This window comes from Hesperophylax consimilis, chromosome 16, assembly GCF_061612785.1.
Source record: "Hesperophylax consimilis isolate HC1 chromosome 16, BYU_Hcon_1.0, whole genome shotgun sequence".
Lineage (NCBI taxonomy): Eukaryota > Metazoa > Arthropoda > Insecta > Trichoptera > Limnephilidae > Hesperophylax > Hesperophylax consimilis.
In genome coordinates, this window is record NC_142851.1 from 2,365,240 (window position 1) to 2,387,145 (window position 21,906).

The 21,906-nt window shown below is 33.6% G+C and overlaps 3 non-coding genes across 3 annotated transcripts; 1 reads left to right on the forward strand and 2 right to left on the reverse strand.

Annotated features, from left to right (window-relative positions):
* Window positions 1-1,456: 1,456 nt before the first annotated feature.
* On the forward strand, window positions 1,457-1,528 carry TRNAE-CUC (transfer RNA glutamic acid (anticodon CUC)). The gene has a single exon. It is a non-coding gene; the product is annotated as a tRNA-Glu (tRNA).
* Window positions 1,529-2,119: 591 nt separating this feature from the next.
* Window positions 2,120-2,238, reverse strand: LOC149416531 (5S ribosomal RNA). Its single transcript, XR_016303459.1, has one exon. It is a non-coding gene; the product is annotated as a 5S ribosomal RNA (ribosomal RNA).
* A 322-nt stretch (window positions 2,239-2,560) lies between these two features.
* On the reverse strand, window positions 2,561-2,679 carry LOC149416532 (5S ribosomal RNA). Its single transcript, XR_016303441.1, has one exon. It is a non-coding gene; the product is annotated as a 5S ribosomal RNA (ribosomal RNA).
* Window positions 2,680-21,906: the final 19,227 nt, after the last annotated feature.

The following is a 21,906-nucleotide window of genomic DNA, read 5'->3' on the forward strand; positions in this document are numbered from 1 at the left end:
AACGAACTTTTCAGATGAAGATCCAAGATGCCCTCCTCGCTTCATGACAGCAGGTGTACCACAAGGCTCCATATTGGTCCCAACACTCTTCAATACAAACACTTGACAAGCCTCTAACAAAAAAATAACAAATCATGCAAAGCGCTTTATGGAAATGACACTTCCATTTCCATACAATATGTTTATCCTAGAATGATAACTCATAGACTTCAAAGAAACATAAAAAAACTAACTCAACAAAGTGTCACATTTTGCTCTTCAAAGAGAAAAATCAATAAAATGTACCTCTTGGTTACGTGATTAGTGAATAAAAGAATAATTAATTAGTAAAACTTCTGTTTCAAATTTTCGTTTAGGAGTCACTAATATTTTCTTCAATAATTAAATATTACAATTTGGGTTTTACTCATTAAGTTATTCCAAAAATAAAGTCTTCACCCAAATAATTAAATATTTTTTTGTAATAAAATATTAGTAAATAAATTCTATTCAATAACTTTTTCTTTTTATAAACATTAAAACATAGAAATTATTGGTAATCCGATTATTACATTATCCGAGGATTACATTAAAGATAAACTTTTAGTAAATTCCTACTATATCGTAACACGTGTTCATGCAGCTGCATTTACCTTGACAATATACAATGACGAAATGCGGAAATATTAGTATTTTTATGAAGACTCTTCTGACATCGTGATAATACATTCGAATTTTAATAAAAAGTTTACCAAGAAGCCTATTAATGCATTCGCGAAGGGCCTGCAATAATTTGAAGAGATTCTTATTAAAATAGCAATATTTTTCTCGTCCATTTTGAGTTTCTTAGTCTTGTGTTTTCAGATTTTAATTTCATTGGTATCTTGCAAGTTTAATAATAATCGGTTTTCTTTAAAAATTGCACATGATGAAAGTCAAAAAGTTTTTCTATATAGAATTTTTAGGTCACGACTTTTATCTCTATACAAATAATGTCCATTGTTCAAGTAACTTAAGTTATTCATATTAGGTATATTATGTTTTATAAAGAGGATTGCGCTTCTGAAGGTTTAAATCGGAATTTAATTGCAGAAGAGAATTATAATTATTAATGACGTGGCGTAAACTAGGGGTACTTCGCACAAAGTCTTCGATCTCCTCAAAATAAATTAAAATCACTGGAAAACTAAAATTAAATGGCAATGTAATTCAATTAGGAATGAAAACATTTAAAAACTAAAGCCTCATTATCAACAATAGCAGAAATTTCATTAATTCAAATCATCTTTATGTTAATTATTGAAGTGAAACTTCTTTAGCCGCGTAATGAATTTTCGGGAACGTAGTAAAACCGAGTCAAGATCGAAACGAAAAAGCGGGTACCCCCACCACCGCTCACCGTTCAGAAAAATGGTGTACAAAATTCGTTGTAATTATTAAACAAGTTAAATAACGTATTTACGCACAATTTCGCAAGTCCAGTATGGTCTAGTGGCTAGGATACCTGGCTCTCACCCAGGAGGCTCGGGTTCGATTCCCGGTACCGGAAATTATTTTTGGTCAATTTTCTGAGATACTGTTTTATTTAATTTGTGTTTTGATTATTTCAGGTGATATTTTTAAGAATTCATTTTATTAAATACAAGCAGTGACTTGAAAAAAATCATAAAATTGTTAATTTTTCAATATGGACTTTTGGCAGCCGGGATGTATTTATAATTTCACAATTATTTTAGGAATGCGGAAGCACATCATGCAAGATTCCCATTCTTGCGACCCGGGTTCGATTCCCGGGCAGTGCACTCCTTTTTTATGGAGAATCATTATTTTTCAAAGGAAGGATATTTTTGATATAGTAAAATATAAATGCTTCTTAGCTCATCTCGACAACTGGCGTTGGTGGTGTAATGGTCAGCATAGTTGCTTTCGAAGCAGTTGATCCGAGTTCGATTCTCGGCCATGGAATATTATTTTTTTGTTTTTAAGGAATTTTTTTTTTTTAATGGTTGACCATAATATCAATCCACTAAGTAATATTTTAGGCCTGTAGCATAATTGAAAAGTTAAAGAATGATATAAAATTTTTTATGATGTTAACGATAAAAAAATGAAAAAAAACATAAAATTAAAATAAAAAATGGGCCAACGGCACGCGGTGTTCCCAAGCGGTCACCCATCCAAGTACTGACCGCGCCCAATGTTGCTTAACTTCGGTGATCGGACGAGAACCGGTGTGTTCAAAATGGTATGGTCGTTGGCAAAAGTTAAACAATATTAATTTCTATTCTACCTGCCAATAAATATATGAAAATTAGTATAAAAAAGCCCTAATAATATTGAAAAAATTAGCAAGGTGTGTGCGAGGTTGATAAAAATAATCATTACATACGCGCTTGAAAAAGATCGTAATTACATTAATAAGTTTGTAGGAATTTTTTTTTTCAATGGTTGACCATAATATCAATCCACTAAGTAATATTTTAGGCCTGTAGCATACTTGAAAAGTTAAAGAATTTTATGATATTATTAATTATAGTAATGATAAAAAAATAAAAAAAACATGAAATTAAAATAAAAAATAGGCCAACGGCACGCGGTGTTCCCAAGCGGTCACCCATCCAAGTACTGACCGCGCCCAATGTTGCTTAACTTCGGTGATCGGACGAGAACCGGTGTGTTCAACATGGTATGGTCGTTGGCAAACGCTAAACAATATTAATTTCTACTCTACCTGCCAATAAATATATGAAAATTAGTATAAAAAAGCCCTAATAATACTGAAAACATTAGCAAGGTGTAAATATTATATACCTAGTTTAACTCACTCTCCTAACTCATCTTCGCTGTTTACAGGCAGAGCGCACGACTGTGGTCGTGAAGAACCGAGGTTCGATCCCCGCTTTAACTAATTTTTTTTTTCTTTTTTTATAACTTTTAATTTTTTTTATCACATGCTACTTATAAATATGTCAATAGACAGAAAAAAAGAGAGAATGAAATGAAAAGAGAGAGAGAGAAGAATACTAGAAGTTTCACTTCTGTCTTGCGTAGGCTTGACACACCCATTTTTTTTATAAGCAATAATTATTAGCCTGAAACACTCATCTACATTGAAAAATCTCCTGATAAAAGATACATGACGCCAACGGGACGTCATGTTGGCGTCATGTATCTTTTATCAGGAGATTTTTCAATATGGATGAGTGTTTCAGGCTAATAATTATTGCTTATAAAAATAATTGTTACCCTTTGTGCTATGCATAAAAAATCTTGTCTTAAACATTAAGTTTACCAAAAAAATAATAATTTATGTCAATGTTACCTAATCCTAGTACTGAAGTTACAATATTATTCGTTCAGTCACATATATGTTTCATTCCTACGCCTAACTTATTAGTCAGATGTCCTACACGGTGTCTGGAAACTCTTGTTATAAGCGTGAAACTGCTGAACCAAAAATGTACCACAAAATCGACTCCAAGTTAAGAATATCCACCGGTTTCTCGCTTCTACAACGAGTTTCCGGACACCGTGTATATAAATAATTTTTGGCTCTGCAAAGCTTCGATATTGCTTATATATATATATATATATTGTTTATATATATATATATATATATATAAACAATATCTTTCTCCGTCGTCTTTGACTTCTTCACCATTCATTACTGTATACCGTAATGTTATTACTGTTAAAAACTGAATTACATCAACTTTAAATCGACTCTGTATCTCACTCCGGTGCCGAGAAATGTGCGTTAAGTATCCCTCGGGCGTCCCCGACCTCTTCTACCATTCACATTATTATCTGAACACTCGTGGTCCTAATAAGAACATACTTTGAAATCTTCAGCGATATCGGTTGACTACTATGCGAGTTGCGTATTGCGAGCCCAAAAATGAGCTGAATTTGTTATATATTAAGATAACAACCACAATATACAGGCTTTTCCAATAAGAGGTGTTATTTTGAATAGCCCGCTATTTCGGTAGATGTTACTTTTGAAGCTGTCATTTTTTAACATTTGACAAGTAGAAACTACGCCATTAATAAAAGTGGAACGATACACGCTTCAACAATGCATTGAAATTATTGAAATTCACTTGAGTGAATCAAATTCAAATCATCTTGAGTGATGAGGCCCATTTCCACCTCGGTGGCTTCGTCAACAAGCAAAATTGTCGCATCTGGGGCTCGGAAAACCCAAGAATAATTGTTGAAAAGCCTCTCTATCCTCAACGTGTGACTGTTTGGTGCGGTTTATGGTCCGGCGGAGTCATTGGGCCATACTTTTTCGAAAATGAGGCTGGAGCAACAGTTACGGTGAATGGATTGCGCTATCGAGAGATGATTAATGATTTTTATGGCCGGAATTGGATGGTATTGATCTGGACAACGTTTACTTTCAACAAGACGGCGCTACGTGCCACACAAGCAACGAAACCATTGATCTTTTACGATTGAATATCAAAATAACACCTCTTATAGGAAAACCCTGTATTTATTTTTTTAATGCTTTGCAAATTTACCTCGTTTTACAAAAATGAGAAAAAAGGCATTCCATTGACAGATAATAGAATTCTCGATTAATTGAGAAATGTATAATCGTCAAACAATAGTTAGATTAGAAAACATTTCGCAACTCCATCCTTCCTCCTTAACCTAACACTGACCGAGATCTTTTGAAGGTAATCGAATCAGTAATCAATTATTAAGCATTATGTTAGTCAGTGTCGTGGAGTAACTCTGTTCACCTGACCATAAAACAACTGATGACGGTGACTTTTGATTGAATCACTGAATTGAATTATTGCTCCACGTTTTAACTACTGCTCAACGATTATTTTCTTGTGTGACAGGGAACAAAATTCGTGAATTACCCAACACAGAGTAATGCGAATTATAATTATACTTATATTAAATAATAAAAAAAAAATAGGTATTATTAATAATAGGTACTATGTAGGTACCTTATTCGAAGAAACGTTAATTTAGCAATATTCTCTAAATATAATAATTTTATATTATTATTATTTCTCTTAATATATAATTCTCTTAATATAATTCTCTTAATATAATTAATGTTCTCTTAATATAATATAATATATTAAGAGAACAATAATATAATATATTAAGAGAACAATATTGCTAAATTAACGTTTCTTCGAATTGGGTAATCTCGGTGCTTTTTAATTTTTATTATTTTGTAAAATTATTAACCTTAACACAGGCTTGTAACAGGTAATAAACAATAAACAATAAACAATAAACAATAAACAATAAACAATAAACAATAAACAATAAACAATAAACAATAAACAATAAACAATAAACAATAAACAATAAACAATAAACAATAAACAATAAACAATAAACAATAAACAATAAACAATAAACAATAAACAATAAACAATAAACAATAAATAATAAACAATAAACAATAAACAATAAACAATAAACAATAAACAATAAACAATAAACAATAAACAATAAACAATAAACAATAAACAATAAACAATAAACAACAAACAATAAACAATAAACAATAAACAACAAACAATAAACAAAAAAACAATAAACAATAACATTAAAAAATAAACAATAAACATAAACAATAAACAAAAAACAATAAACAATAAACAATAAACAATAAACAATAAACAATAAACAATAAACAATAAACAATATACAATAAACAATAAACAATAAACAATAAACGATAAACGATAAACAATAAACAATAAACAATTAACAATAAACAACAGACAACAACCAATAAACAATAAATAATATACAATAAACGATAGTAAATAAACAATATACAAAAAACAATTTACAATAAACAGGCCGAAGTACACCTGCCGAGCAACTTATTGGAGAGGAGAGGTGATCACATGTATGAGAGACAGTGGACGAGTGAGGGGGCCTACTTTGTATCTTTCGGGTTAACAAACCAGTAAGTTCGTAGTTTAACCTTTCCTTGCCGGTGCTGTCAATTTAGTGAACATCGGGTCTAATTAATAAAATATCTCTCTAAATGTACTAAATACAGAGTTCAAATTTAATACATTTATGTATTGCATTAAGTAATTACAATATATAAATATTTACCGATTATATAGCACCGGAGGACGAGGAATTTTTGATCACCGTAAGGGAAGGGTTTGTGACGTGGCTAAACCGGCGGCAGGAAAGTTTCGAAAGATACAGAGTATTCCCCCAGTTCATTGAGATTAGTTTAAAGTGCTGTCAACATAGTTTCACGATGAAGGGAAGAGACAAAAATGAAGGAAGTTTCACAACAACAAAGTCAAACATCATTGGGCCTTGCTTCTTTACAAAACTTCTGTGATCTAGGAGGTTTTAATCCACTATCTATTTTTTTTATTTTATTTAATACATGTTACATTGTTTTGAAATTTACATAAAGTAGATATAATGAATCACCATACTAGGCGGCTGCCTGTTTCATGGTAACCAATTGAGTGTAATTACTTTGTATGAAATATGAAATCTAGTGTAAACATATGAAATTAGTAACTATAGATGAAGCTAAAATTTTGGAAAAATTGTAATAAAAAGTAGAAGATAGAAATTAGAAAGGAGAAAGAAGTAAATTAGCATTAGATTGTAAAAATGTACATAATTATATATGTATATAATTTTTAATATGTGTGCATGCAAGCACACATGTGTATATAGCAGCAGACATACCTATATACATATAACATCACATGTATACATACACCCATATGACGCATCCTCACGCATATAAACAATATATACACCTCTATCTGAGTACTTGGAATAGGCTACTAACACTATAAAAATCACACATCAAAAAATCTATACATCATATTTATCATTCCTTGATAAATTTGATAAGTAACTATTTTTTAATTTAAGAATCTTAACTCGTATACCGATTTTTTTGTTTAGGTCATGTAGGTCATTTTATAACGATTGTGATTTACAAAATGGCAGGTAATTGTGTGTGTGTATTTAAGCTCTTGTATTATTAAATCGACCAGATTGCGTAGTTTGAGCATATAGCTTTACATCACGCGCTATTCAATTTATTTATTTATTTAAAGATACAAAAGAAAGTACAACTTAAATATTAGGAAGCTTTGTCTGTCCAACTAGGATACCCGCTTCTAGGTCGAGTACTGACTATACGGATCATATCAGCCGAGCACTCGGCCGAACGTACGGTCTCGGCCGAGCACTCGGCAGATGTAATTCAGGCATTAAGCCAAAAAGATTTTTAAAGGTAACCAAAACGTAAAAGAAGCTTATTTGGCTAACAGATTTATACATTGAACGCAATAATATTTATACATAAAATAATTGACAACCTGTTACTAAAATATTTTTCAAAGAATATTAGAAAAATGACCAGGCCAATGTGCAAAACTGTGATTTACTTTGCAATGCCATGAAACATTATAATGCGCTGTTGGAACCATGAAACATACACCAGTTAACAAAATCTTAACTAACTACCTAACCAGAGATGTGCAAAATGGGTACCGAAAACCATTTGAAATGCAAAATGGAAATGGGTCAAAACTTTTCCATTTGAAAATGCGAAATGCAAAATGGTTTTTAGAAAAGCATTTCAAATGCAAAATGGTTTTTAGAAAAGCATTTAAAATGCGAAATGGAAAATACCCATTTTGCATTTCCATTTGAAATGGGTTTATATGAAATAAAGCACATCTCTGTACCTAACTAATCATCACGCCGTTTAATCGCAGGAGTTGGTAGAGAGACCGGACCGCCAAACAACTCGGTCTTGATATACATATCGGTCATACTCCTTGCCTCATTCGCATTCGTACATCATCTCATGCATACTCTTCTATTCTTCTTACTCTCGACATGGCTCTACTGATTCCCTTGACAGTGCCATATCTTCCTCGGGCGTCCCCGACTTCTTTAACCATTCACATTTGCGTGATATATTCTGCTAACACTCCTTTCTTCGTTCATTCGCTCCAACTGCCAAACCATCTGAGCGTTCCTTTCTTAATCTTACTCATTACTTGCATTCTTTGCGGATCTCCACATTTCTCTCATGACCATAGATGGATGGTTTTACCGCACTTTTAAACTTAAATGTACAAATAACTAAATTCGTAGGTCATAGAATAAAGAAGAATAAGATACATGCGATGTGGTCGTTTTTCGTGATGCAAAAGTCTGACAAATTGATCCTTAAATTTCGAATACAAAACTGTGTTTTATAGTGATTTATTTTTGGGGTATTATGGCGTGTTGCGCTACCTCCTTCTTTAGTAAAAATTTCGGACAGCATTACATTGTCCATCAGATGTGATGAAACGTTGACTAAAGAAGGAGGCACCGCAACACGGAATAATACCTTAAAAATAAATCACCCTAATACTTTTAGCCGTGAAAATCTCAAATTAAAACAAAACTGTGTTTAATCATCATTATGAAATTCAAATGGGATAGCGATATACGATGCCAAGTAAGTGTAAAAGAGACAGTACAGGCGCGTACTAAATGGGCAAGAACCAAAAGGTAATCAATGGCGACCTTTCATACATTCTGGTATTGTACTGCCTGAGATAAAGTTCTAGTTTTAAAGTCCTCCACAACACAGGTGAACTCCTAGCGTGGAGGACAATATACTATACCATTGTTTAACAAATATATTAAAGAATAAATAAAAAAAATAAAATAAAAAAATATACTGACTGAGGTAATATTAAAAGGGTATTCTAGTGGGTATTGTCCATTCCGTGGAGTAGGTGCTTTGTAAAGAAATGTTTTATTTTTTTCCAGCACAATGCTTCCAAAAATTTTTTCCAAAAAATTTTTGGAAGCTTTTTTTTTGCTTAATTTACCACGTGTTTAAAATCATGTGATTTCTATTTGATCAAAGTTTTTCACATTGACCCAAACAATTTTATTTGATGTGTGCAACACTTTACTTTGTTCGTTTTTTTATACGTGTCCCAACTGCTCCATACCGTCTGAAGCCAGTGAGGCTATGGCATCCCCAATTGGGGTATGTTGTGAGGTTGAAGATAGCAGGAAGGGGAAGGAGATGGGGAAGAGGAAGTTGGGGAAGAACCTGTCTATTCAAATCTGGTCAACAACCACGACCAAAACCAATTCAAGCAACTTTTCAATTCTGAATGGTGGTCTACACCAGGGCGATACTGAGAGTAAATTGTGAAATAAAACAAATTAATCAAATGAAATTTGAGGTTCCATGATAACTCCTCAAAAGGACTATAGGTTATATATGTAACTAATTAACCTAGTTTTTGTTTCATCACTTTTCATAACTTTATAGCACTTTTTATGGGTGTGTTGAATTTTCATTTTGATCATCGGTCATCGAAATTTGATTGCGCACCCCGGGATTTGAACCCACGACCCCCAGCTTGCTAGTCGAGAGCCTCACCCCTCGACCACGGAGGCCGTCACTAAACCGTCGTTTAGAACAGTTTTACACTACACTTAGGACGGGTTCTTTCGGAGAATTTGAACAATTCATCAAATTTCAACGTTCATTTTCAAGTTCTGTGAAAGATTTTTTCAAGTTCTATTTTTATTTCAGTTCTGTCAAGCAACTAGCCTGCAATGATATAGCAACAGAACTTGAAGAGGACTTTCACAGAACCCGAAAATGAACGTTGAAATTTGATGAATTGTTCAAATTCTCAGAAACAACTCGTACTTAGACTCTGATATTCTGACTCTGACATGACTCGTTTCAAGCATCAAGCGTCGCATTCTTTCCGGATCTCAATGGTTTATTGGTAATACGTAGTTTTATCACATAAATGCATCTGTATCTTCCAGAATGCGACTATTACATATTGCTCAGTAAAATTTAACCTTCAGGCCAGTTCTCACCGTTTCTTATTTTTAAAGATAGTGTAGCTTCCCACATTTGCAGATTCGACCCTACAATAAAACAATTCTTTGGCCTGGTATTTTTATAAAGATATTGTCTTGTTTGTGTATCATTTATGATTTAAGAATTAGTGACATTTTACTGCAAGCAACGGCAGCTTTCAAATAGAGCTGTTCGCTTTCTATTTTATGATGACCCTAGTTAAACCATTATGCCTAAAAATATTTGCCAATACCTTTCCCACCCCTGTCCCATAGTAATAAAAACCAAAAATAAAGTTTCACCTCCCTTAAAATAATTCCTTTAAAATATTTGTATTGTTTAAATCACGTCTGTATCATTAAGAATAGTTAAGTGCATTTTATTTTATGTTAAGAATGTTGTTTGCCAACGAGCGGGTGGAACATCTTTATTTTGGTAAAATGTCCTTCAGAATTTAGTTTAAATACAGATACCTCCCAGAAAAAGGACAGTATTAGAGTGTTGCTATAACGGGTAGGTACAGACGTACCTACGCAGGAGCTAGTGTTGAAATAACTGGTAGGTACATGCGTACCTAGGCAGTCAGTCGTGAGATAATTACTAGGTTTATGTAAACCTAGGGAAAACTGAAGAATAGAGGAAACTAAACCTTTATTTCTTTCAGTTTAAGTTTTAGCAGAGGAAAATAAGATCCTCTGCAATTTTATTGTGAATTAATAAATTTATATGTCAATAAGAAGAAGTGTTTTCCTGCATTCCATCTGACGGCGTGTTCTCGTACCACGATAGCAGAAACATATGGTCCTTCGAGCCGCATCGGGAACAGCAGCATCATGGAAGCGGGACAACACTCAAAGACGTCATCTGTCTGCGGCAGCAAGGCGGGAACCAGCAGCAGCTTGATGGAGGCTCAAATAAAAGCTTCAACAACCAAGGTGCACATCACGAGACAAAAGGCCCGCCTACTTACGGAGATGGCTGAAGCAAAGATGGCTGCAGCAATGTCAGTCTTGGAAGCAGAGGAGCAACATGCGGCGCTAGTTTTAGAAGCTGCATCAAGGACTTCGCAACGGACTCTCGGGGATAGAGTCAATGACTGGGTGGACCAGTCACATCATAGTTCATCGTCAGAACTTGGAGATTACGATGAACAGCCTCTTCGAGTTCAAATGGAGCAGCAACAGGAACTGCTCCATGATGGGCGGTTATCACTACAACCGCCCACCATAACTGCACAGCAACAGCCCTTGGCAGGGCAGACTCCCCCGTCGCAAATGGAGCCTCGGGTAGAGCAGGCTCATCCGCTGCAATTGGAACAGCGGTTGGAGCAGCACAAGGGTGGGCGGTACGCATTACTCCCACCAAAAGGATCCTCAGAGCAGCAGCCCTTGGCAGGGCAGACTCTCCCATCGCAATTGGAGCCTCGGGCAGAGCAGACTCTTCCGCTGCACTTGGGACAGCGGTTGGAGCAGCAGCAGCAGGGCGGGCGGTACGAGCTACTCCCACCCAGAGGAACATCGGATCAGCAGCCCTCGGTAGGGCAATCTCTTCAGCTGCAGTCGACGCAGCCTCAGCAGCCAAGCAGTAGCTACTGGGAGCTGCCTACATCAGAGCAGCCATTCAACTTAGCAGAGCAACGCGACGGGCAACAGTGGCCAGAGTCGCAGGGCCGATTCCAGGGACCAACACCTGCTATAACTGAAGACCGTCTCGCGGAATCAATTGGTAAGGCAATGTCTTTATATAATACCAGGCCCAAAGTTAATGATCTTCCCACATTTAACGGCAATCCAATTGAATGGATTGCGTTCAAATTAATATTTCATCATACCACAGACTTCGTATCTGACAGCAAAAATTTATATACATTACAAAAAGCGTTAAAAGGAGAGGCGCGTGACGCGGTTTCTTCCCTTCTTATAATTTTTGGCGCAAAATCATCACCTTGTTCGGCGCAATTCGTAAAAAATAAAAACACGGATCAATTTTTATCTCAGTATCCCCAGGCCGTCAAAGCAATAAAAACAAAACATTACATGGACGACTATTTAGATAGTGTAAATTCATTAGAAAGTGCGAAGAAATTAATACAAGATATTACATACATACATGCTCAAGGCGGGTTTAAGGGTGGAGGTGAATGCGAAATTACCTACTACAACCATTTAGTCAGTCAGTAAGATATACATTTTTTACGGAATTTCTAGTTTTAAGACATTACCTACTACACAATTTTTAGTCATAAGATATACATTTTTTACGGAATTTCTAGTTTTAAGACATTACCTAATACACAATTTTTAGTCATAAGATTTACATATTCCACGGAATTTCTAGTTTTAAAAGCAGCATAAATATTTGTATTTTAGACATTTTAATAAATTTAACTGGTAATTTTCGTAGACATGCAGTAGGTACCTAATAAAGATAACAGTCGCATTCTTAGCCTATTTTGTGAAGTACTTCACGGGAGGAGGTATGTATCTTCCAGAATGCGACTATTACATATTGCTCAGTAAAATTTAACCTTCAGGCCAGTTCTCACAGTTCGTATTTTTAAAGATAGTGTAGCTTCCCACATTTGCAGATTCGACCCTACAATAAAACAATTCTTTGGCCTGGTATTTTTATAAAGATATTGTCTTGTTTGTGTATCATTTATGATTTAAGAATTAGTGACATTTTACTGCAAGCAGCGGCAGCTTTCAAATAGAGCTGTTCGCTTTCTATTTTATGATGACCCTAGTTAAACCATTATGCCTAAAAATATTTGCCAATACCTTTCCCACCCCTGTCCCATAGTAATAAAAACCCCAAATAAAGTTTCACCTCCCTTAAAATAATTCCTTTAAAATATTTGTATTGTTTAAATCACGTCTGTATCATTAAGAATAGTTAAGTGCATTTTATTTTATGTTAAGAATGTTGTTTGCCAACGAGCGGGTGGAACATCTTTATTTTAGTAAAATGTCCTTCAGAATTTAGTTTAAATACAGATACCTCCCAGAAAAAGGACAGTATTAGAGTGTTGCTATAACTGGTAGGTACAGACGTACCTACGCAGAAGCGAGTGTTGAAATAACTGGTAGGTACATGCGTACCTAGGCAGTCAGTCGTGAGATAATTACTAGGTTTATGTAAACCTAGGGAAAACTGAAGAATAGAGGAAACTAGACCTTTATTTCTTTCAGTTTAAGTTTTAGCAGAGGAAAATAAGATCCTCTGCAATTATATTGTGAATTAATAAATTTATATGTCAAGAAGAAGAAGTGTTTTCCTGCATTCCATCTGACGGCGTGTTCTCGTACCACGATAGCAGAAACATGCATCAGCTATTTTAGTTCTACAAAATTCAGTAATTTTCACCCTTAATATGTCAGTTCCATGCCTCATTGGGTACGTCAAGGTTAGTTAGTGTAGGCACTTCATTGTGAACGGCTTACCTCGCTTTTTTGTATGGTCAAAAATCAACATCGTCAAACTTGACGGGCATACATAATAATCTGCAGAGATGTGCTTTATTTCAAATAAATCCATTTCAAATGGAAATGCAAAATGGGTATTTTCCATTTTGCATTTTAAATGCTTTTCTAAAAACCATTTTGCATTTGGCATTTTAAATGCTTTTCTGAATGCATTTTCCATTTTAAATGCTTTTTTGCAACATTCTTCCTACTATCTCCACTCATTTTTTTTCATAAGCCCCAAATATCAGTCGGTCCTCAACCTCGCCATGAGAGATAATTTACATTTGTCACGTTGCTCCCTGGTAGGAGCTCTGGCAATTGAGTGATACCATTACAAAAAATACTGAACATGGAGCCATGAAGCTGTAATATTAAATGTTAGATAGCAGTTTCTATGTTTTTACGTTGGCAACATTAGTCCCGCGCAAATTTTTTGTGGTTTCATAATCTGTAGTCGTGGTGTTTTTGGATTTACCATCATGTAATATGTTTGTTCTACATTGATGTCCATTATTAAATGACAAAATTGTTTAAAAAATCTATAATTATTTTAATTGTTTAACCTGAGAAACCATTTTGCATTTTGCATTTGAAATGCTTTTCTAAAAACCATTTTGCATTTTCAAATGGAAAAGTTTTGACCCATTTCCATTTTGCATTTCAAATGGTTTTGGGTACCCATTTTGCACATCTCTGATAATCTGTATATGTGTGGTTATACGGTGATAATAATTATAATTAGGTTAATAACGTGCAAACAAGTCTCAAATCCCAGACCAAATTATTTTTTGGTCCTTACATACATAATTAGCTGGTACCTCGCGCACGCAATAATTTAGCATTATCTACCACATATCTGAGAGTGCAGATTATATTTCCGTAATAAGAAGTAGAGCTGTAGTCATGAAATAGGTAATTAAATCGTAGGCCATTATTTAGTATGTCAATTAAGTGTATGTAGTAAGTAGAAGGTTTCTGATTGCTGTGAGCAGGGACGAACAACCTGAATCAGATCAAATTAGAAAAAAATGATTTTATTGAAGTCGTTTGTTGTTGTTACTTTCCATATCAATTCGTAGTCATAAACTTTTGAAATGAAAACAAGATTTTTCGTAATTTAAAACAATAAATTCGTAGATCGTTTTAAAACATGAAAAAATTAGGATTCTTTATTTATTTATTTATACTGGGTTTTTACAGACGATCTCACTTACGTGAGAACAATCCAGTTATAAAAACTCAATTAAAATACAAATATACATTAATTCTCATATACTTAAATAAAGATTAAAATGTAAAACAAATAAAAATAAAATTTCAAAAATAAATAGAAATACAAATATTTGTATTTCATATTTATTTAAAAGTAAGAGACGCAAGTAATACATAATATAATTAGTGCAACATATTATTTAACAATAGCAGAATTTTTTTTCTGAATACATACAAATTATCGACAAAAATATCTACTTCAGCACACTCAATCTTATTGTACAGTCTACACATTTGGGTCAGAGGGCTAAAATAGGCGATATTATTTTTGAAAATATTTAGGTGAAAAATGCTATGGTGTCTTAAACAATGGGAATAAGGAAGTTGAGTAAAAAATATTTTGACTTATAAAAAATATGTTCATGTAGATCAAAAAATATCGATTCTAAATATATAAATATATTTCTATATTATTATTCTTAGAATTAGTTAAACGTTCTTGAAAAAGCATTCAATAGCAATAGACTGTATACGCTCCACGATTGGTCGAAAGAATTCTGACGTCACATGTGTCGTGACTTGTATGTACAACAGATCACCTATGGTGCATCTCTTTCTATTACATGAGAGATGGTCGGTTTAGATGAGAGAGGTGTATAGGCCAAAGGTTTATTTGGGTTTGTCAAATATATGTACGTATTTATTGTTATTATTATATGAAATGGATTTCTAAAGATACATATTCGTATAGTGCTTTATAATAATATGTTGTTTATTGCATAACTTAGAAGTTTTTATTATTATACATGTCACATAGCATGTGATACACTTCAGGCCGCCGGCCGCCCAGAAAAGTCAAACAGTGAACTGGGCTGTAAACCGTTATTTTACTATTGGTCTTTACTTTTCTGCGCGGTGGTCCTGAATTCGCACGGGGAACGTCAACAAGTAGCGACGGCAATACCGTACAAGTACCGTACCGAGCGAGAAAAGCAAATATTCTAACTTAAAATATTAATTTAACTATGAAATCTTAATCAATTTTCTTTTTTTTTAATAACATCAATTCTAATAGACGGTTAACGTTGGTAAAAAAATTACTGGAATTCCTTGTTGAAGAATTACAAAATTTTCGATACAAAATGCTTATGCGACGTGGTTTTCACAGTTCGAATGACGTCACACCACACCCCGCCTCTTACCGCTCGGATTCCGCTCGTTTTGGCGGGCTTAGTAAAATTTAAACTTTGAGAATTAATTTAATTATGAAAACAAACTTAAAAAAAAAAAAAATTCCAGTATTTAAGTTTGAATGCGAACATTGATAAAAAAAAAAAAAATGGACTCAACTTCCTTATTGGGGACATTTATTTCAATATTGCTAAGACATAATGAGGTATCAAGATGGCCGTGGATAATTTTATGCAAACATATTAGGTCAGTCAATTGCCTTCCTATTTTAAGTGTATCAATCTTAAAGTATTCACGACGTGCTTCGTACGATCTAAGATGGTCATGTAGTCCTCATTTGAAAGATAATAGTCCAAGCATTTTTTGAACCGATTCTATAATGTGTTCATACTTGCAATAATGTGGATTCCAAATAGTGCTTCCATATTCAAGTTTACTTCTAATTAAGGCATAGTAAAGGGTTAGAATTAGTTAGGATTTGCCCATTAAAAGTGGCGTATTACCTACCCATGATAATTAATTGTGATTTAAAGCATATTTTTTTATTCTGTACCCATGATAAAGGGAATTTGGTATGTGTAGTAGAAAAATGTAGTGTTTAAAACAGCAAGAACTATCAAACGGTGAACATCTGAAATTCTCAACGCTCATATTTCCTACCACGAACTTTTAAAATGAATACCATTACATATAAAATAACTTAATTTTATTTGTTTTGAAATTTTTCTTTCTAGCAAGCATTTTTTATAGTTTTTAATAAAAAGTAAGTTTACTATGAATCAGTTATAGAAATAGTGCAAGACGTTGGTACCTACTAGAAAAAGGTGCAATTCTTTCCTTTTTATCTCCCCAGGTAACCAAGGTTTACGATCCATGCTAATAATAATTCTTACACATTTTTATAAGAAGTGCCAATTCATTCTACGTGAACAGTAGAAATTGTTCATCACATAGTTAATTATTCATTATTCACGCGTGCGATTAAATAATAGCTTATAGTACCTAGTACCTACGAGAATTGTTTTTGTACAGCGAGCAATTTTACGGTACATTTTAAACTGGAATAAATAATATTATACAATCTGTTGGAACATCTTTTGGCGCGCCTAGGGGGTAAAGCTGACTGTTGCGTAACAAGCGTGACGCTTCATTCGGCCAGACTCGTGACCCGTCGGCTCTTTCAGCCCGGCTACCAAAACTCTGTGCGGGGAAAGCTCATCAAAGAGCAAGCTTTGTGGAATGTTTTGTAATCCTGGAGTTAATCCAAATTATGTTTTTTCATATCAAATGAAAAATACACTTTGTAAAACATCACTTTTATTTTGAATTAATATTAACAACCAACCAGGTTTCGCTTAGCTCAAGCTTCATCAGGGCTTATTATATCAACTAAAGTTATTTTCATACAGACACATATATATATATAGAAGAAAATAAAACAATGAGTGAAAGAGATAGAAATAAAATACACAAGTGAAAGAGATAGAAATAAAAGAGCAGACACCTTATTAGTGCTAGAACGAGAAAGGATGTATGCTGATTACAGGATGGGTAGGAAGGGAGGGGGAAGGGAGGAAAAACGGCCCGGAACGTAAACATAAGAATAAAAGAACACCTGAGGTGTTTAAATAATAATGCTTTTTCAGAATTCGCAAATCATTTACTAGAAACTAACCATTCATTTGATAAAACCTCTGGGACTACAATATTACATAAAAATGGAATTGGAATTAGGTTAAACAATTTAGAAGCCCTCGAAATTAAAAAAGCCGTCAATAATAAATCAAATATAATCAACAATCAAATCAATTTAACTAATAGTCCAATATTTAATTTATTCCGTTAACCTCTGATAAAACTGTTTCCTCCCTTCCCCCTCCCTTCCTACCCATCCTGTAATCAGCATACATCCTTTCTCGTTCTAGCACTAATAAGGTGTCTGCTCTTTTATTTCTATCTCTTTCACTTGTGTATTTTATTTCTATCTCTTTCACTCATTGTTTTATTTTCTTCTATATATATATATATATGTCTGTATGAAAATAACTTTAGTTGATATAATAAGCCCTGATGAAGCTTGAGCTAAGCGAAACCTGGTTGGTTGTTAATATTAATTCAAAATAAAAGTGGTGTTTTACAAAGTGTATTTTTCATTTGATATATAATGTCACATCACAAAGTGTTTGCTTCCTTCGATATGTTTTTTCATTCCAAAGTAAAGTTTTTTGTTGTGTAATCAATATTTTCACTAAAATCGTCAATATTTTCTTGAGTAACCTGTGGTATTTAGGATTTATTGAAAATGATTAGTTTTCGATACAGTTCTTGATATTACTTAACCGCATCGTATAAATTAATATATTTTAATGTTTGATCTATTTATTTGTGTCCATTTTAATAATAATTAAAAATGGTTTAATATCAAAAATATAAATATTTTAACTCTATTTGAGCTCCTTTTCGGGTGAGTTGGTAACAACTTATTTTAGTGGCGGTCGACACTATCGTCCCCTGTGCGATAGAATTCCGAACGCACTGCTAAGAGTATATTTGTATATTTATCCATATATATTATTTTTCATCATTGTTATTATTATCTATAATTGTTTTAAGTTTTTTTCCGGAAGAGCCACTCACTTCATTAATTACAAATTTATGCATAAACATGTTATCAAGGTTGCGTAAATTATATATTTTTCTCGTGTGATTTAATTATCTGAATAATTAATACAAAAGTGATTAATTTAATTTAATCGTTGTGCGCTTTGGATTATCAATTCTGTAATATCCTTGATATAAGTGTATTAGCTCTCCTAGATGCACTCGATAAGTATTTTAGGTTACCCATAGATGGCGTTAGCTGTAGAGAATAATAGGATAATAAATAAGGTGGGAACTTCAAGGTCAGGGTTCAGAGTATTCCAGCCGCCTGCTAATTAATATATCAGAGCTATTTTCAATCTATCAGAATAAAAGTTCAAGTGTTTCGTTAAAGCCGGAGTTTTATTGAATGAGAGTTTGTGAATACTGGCAGATGTGTAATCACACATCTGCCCTGATGATGGACACTGCAATGCTGTCCAAAACGTTGGTTAAAGAAGGAGTTTTTTGCCGTGTAAATCTCAAATCATACCTTTCACATTGATGGGTATAACCATCAAAATAAGTTTAAAAGTTAAAGTTTTTCCTGAATATTAAGATCTCTTCAAATTATTGGTAATCCGGTAAAAACGGGATTGCAGGTCGTTTCATGGTGAACTTTTCTAAATTCCTGATAAATCAGAACACGTGTTTATGCACTTGCATTTGTCTTGAGAATATATAATGACGAAATGTGGAAATATTATTATTTTTATGAACACGTGTTCCGACGTTCCTCATAATACATTAGTATTTTACTAAAACTTTATCAGAAAACCTATTTATGCATTCATTAAGGGCCTGCAATGATTTGAAGAGATTCTTAATAAATTAGCAATATCATTTTTCTCCGTGTAGTTATGGCTATAGACCTTATCAACTGATTAAGGCGAAGCTTAATGCCAAATCACTATTTTGATTAATCTTTATAACGAATCGGTGTACATTATGAATACCAAAAAATGTGCTTTAGATAAATTGAAGATTTTCCTATCGTTTCGCTCTATTAGAATACAAATAAAATTATAAATTACTCAATAAAAAATATAAATGTACACTACTAAAAAAAAATTTTTCAATAGAAATGTATGAAAGAAAACAAGTTTAAAAAAATACAGTATTAGAAATAGCGAAGATTATCTGTGACATTTTAACTTGATTAAATTTTTTGTTTTCTTATAAAACTATTTACAAAATAAATAAAATAAAATCCAATAAAATCCTTCCCCAGCACACTAATTTAACTTAACTTAAAAATGTAACTTTACCGTAAAATGTATAATATACCTCATATGCATATGTCAGCGACATGTCTTTGGTACCAATTATTGTACTAACTTTTATAATTTTGTAACTATTGTCATCTATGTAATTATGTACTGTTTGTTTAAAAAAAAAATTAAAAAAAATAAAAAATAAAATAAAAACCAGTTTTGTGCTTGAAATCGAACGTTTCTAGACTCCGTTTGTCAAGCGATTTTAGTGCCTATTATCTGCAATATAAGGTATACCTTATTTTCCGGAATCTACTAAATATCTTTTTACAAAAAATCACATCTGCGTGCTAAGTGTTATAATTTACAAATCCTTGTGAAGAAATGCTTTTACGGTGTACTTAGATCTCAATAAGGGATTTTTCTGTTTAATCCCTGCTTTTATTAGCCCGCGAAGTAATCCAAAGCAGATTTTATTTAGGAATTAAATTAACGAGCTACAAAGCTTTAATATACTTCTTCAATAGGCACCTTGTGACGAATCAAATTTCGTCACAAATAAATTTGAATTATAAATTGAGTGTGTTCCCGCAGTGTGCGCCCAAAGACAAAGAAAGTGTTGACAGACGTGGGTTGTAAGGAAAGAAGTGAGAAGTGCGGGGTAGAGCGACAGGAAGGAAGACAGTCAAGATCGAGGCGGGAGAGAGAGGAGACCGAGACAGGAGTGGTGGTGAAGTACGCGTTCCCCGCCGCAGTGTGATGCAGGACGGTGGATGAAGAAGTTACAGTCGAGTTAGAGAAAGTGATTTTCAAGATATGTTATCCTCTGCCCAACGACGTAATGCTGGGCGTGAGGCGAAGGAAGCGCGGTGACCAGACGCGGCCTGAGTTGCAGAACTGCAGAAGCTGCCACCTAGGACTTCGGCCTTACTAAGGCCAACGAACAGAACCAACTCAGTGACAACAGTGTAGTAACTGTGAACAATGACAATGTGAATAGTGGAGAAGTAATCCGAACCATATGACAACTAATTAAGTTATAGATGTAAGTAGATCTAAGTATAATTTAGATTTAGTATTAAAACTTGATAAACCCAATTAAAATTGAGACTCATAGTTAATAGATGTTCATAGTTAAATTAACCCCCTTGTCCCCACCCAAGCGACACGAATTGGCGAGAAGGCAGAGAATTGTTACAACCTCTAACGTTTTACTGTCGGTGTCATTATTATATGTAACGTACAATAATTAAGAATACTAATTTCTATTTTGTGTGTGTCTGTGTAGCTCGGGTGCAATGAACCCGGATTTATTTTGTTTTTAAGTGTAATATTATCTTAAGAAGAGATTCTTAATAAATTAGCAATATTTTTTTTACCAAGTAGTTTTCTCCGTTTGTTCATAGAAGTACTAGTTATACTAAAAGTTTTTCTACGGATAATCTGTACCAGGTGCAATGGGGAGATTACCAGTACCCTAGATGTCGGCTTTGAAAACCTTGGAGAGAAGATGGTATTACATCAAGAATCGAAATTGAAGGCTTTCTTTTAATTCCAGGATAGAGAAAATTTCCCTTTCACACCTTCCTCTTCCCAAAATCCCATTCATCTTATTCTCCTCCCAACTACCTCCAGCATCGCTACATACCCCAATTGGGGATGGTTTAGTCTCACTAGCTCCAGACGGTTGGGAAGAGTTGGGACTAAAAAAAAATCAAACCCCTAATTTCCTTTGAAATCGTTTTGTTATTAGGTACTTAAAAACCTACCTATTTTATTGTAAATCATGATATTTTTTTTACATTTCAAATAAAGAAAGGAAACGTCACTATCTCAATAACAATTATTATTTTTTCAATCTGTTTTCATGCAGGTTATGTTACCATAATATTGAAAATATGAAAATAAGAAAGTCCAAATAAACACAACGATTTCACATTTGAAAAAATAATATTTACTGGACTATCAAAACGCTCACCATCTTAAACCGGAAACGGAACGTACAAACAAATTTACAGACAGACGAGATGCAAAACGGTCGCGTTAAAACGGCACTCCGCTACGCTCATTCAATTATTATATTATATGTATCTAAGTTTTAAATAATTAAATAACACAACATAATAGTCTAGTACTAGAGCATGCATTGCAATGTACACCTGCAATTTCAAACGGAAGCTATTGCGGTGTTCTGTGACACGTCACGCGCCATCAGGTGTTGTCACAGTATAAGCTACTCCGCAACACAATACAAGGCATTATAAGATTTATAAACACGACCTTTTGATAAGTCCATCGTAATAATCTACGAGTGGCGTTCCGC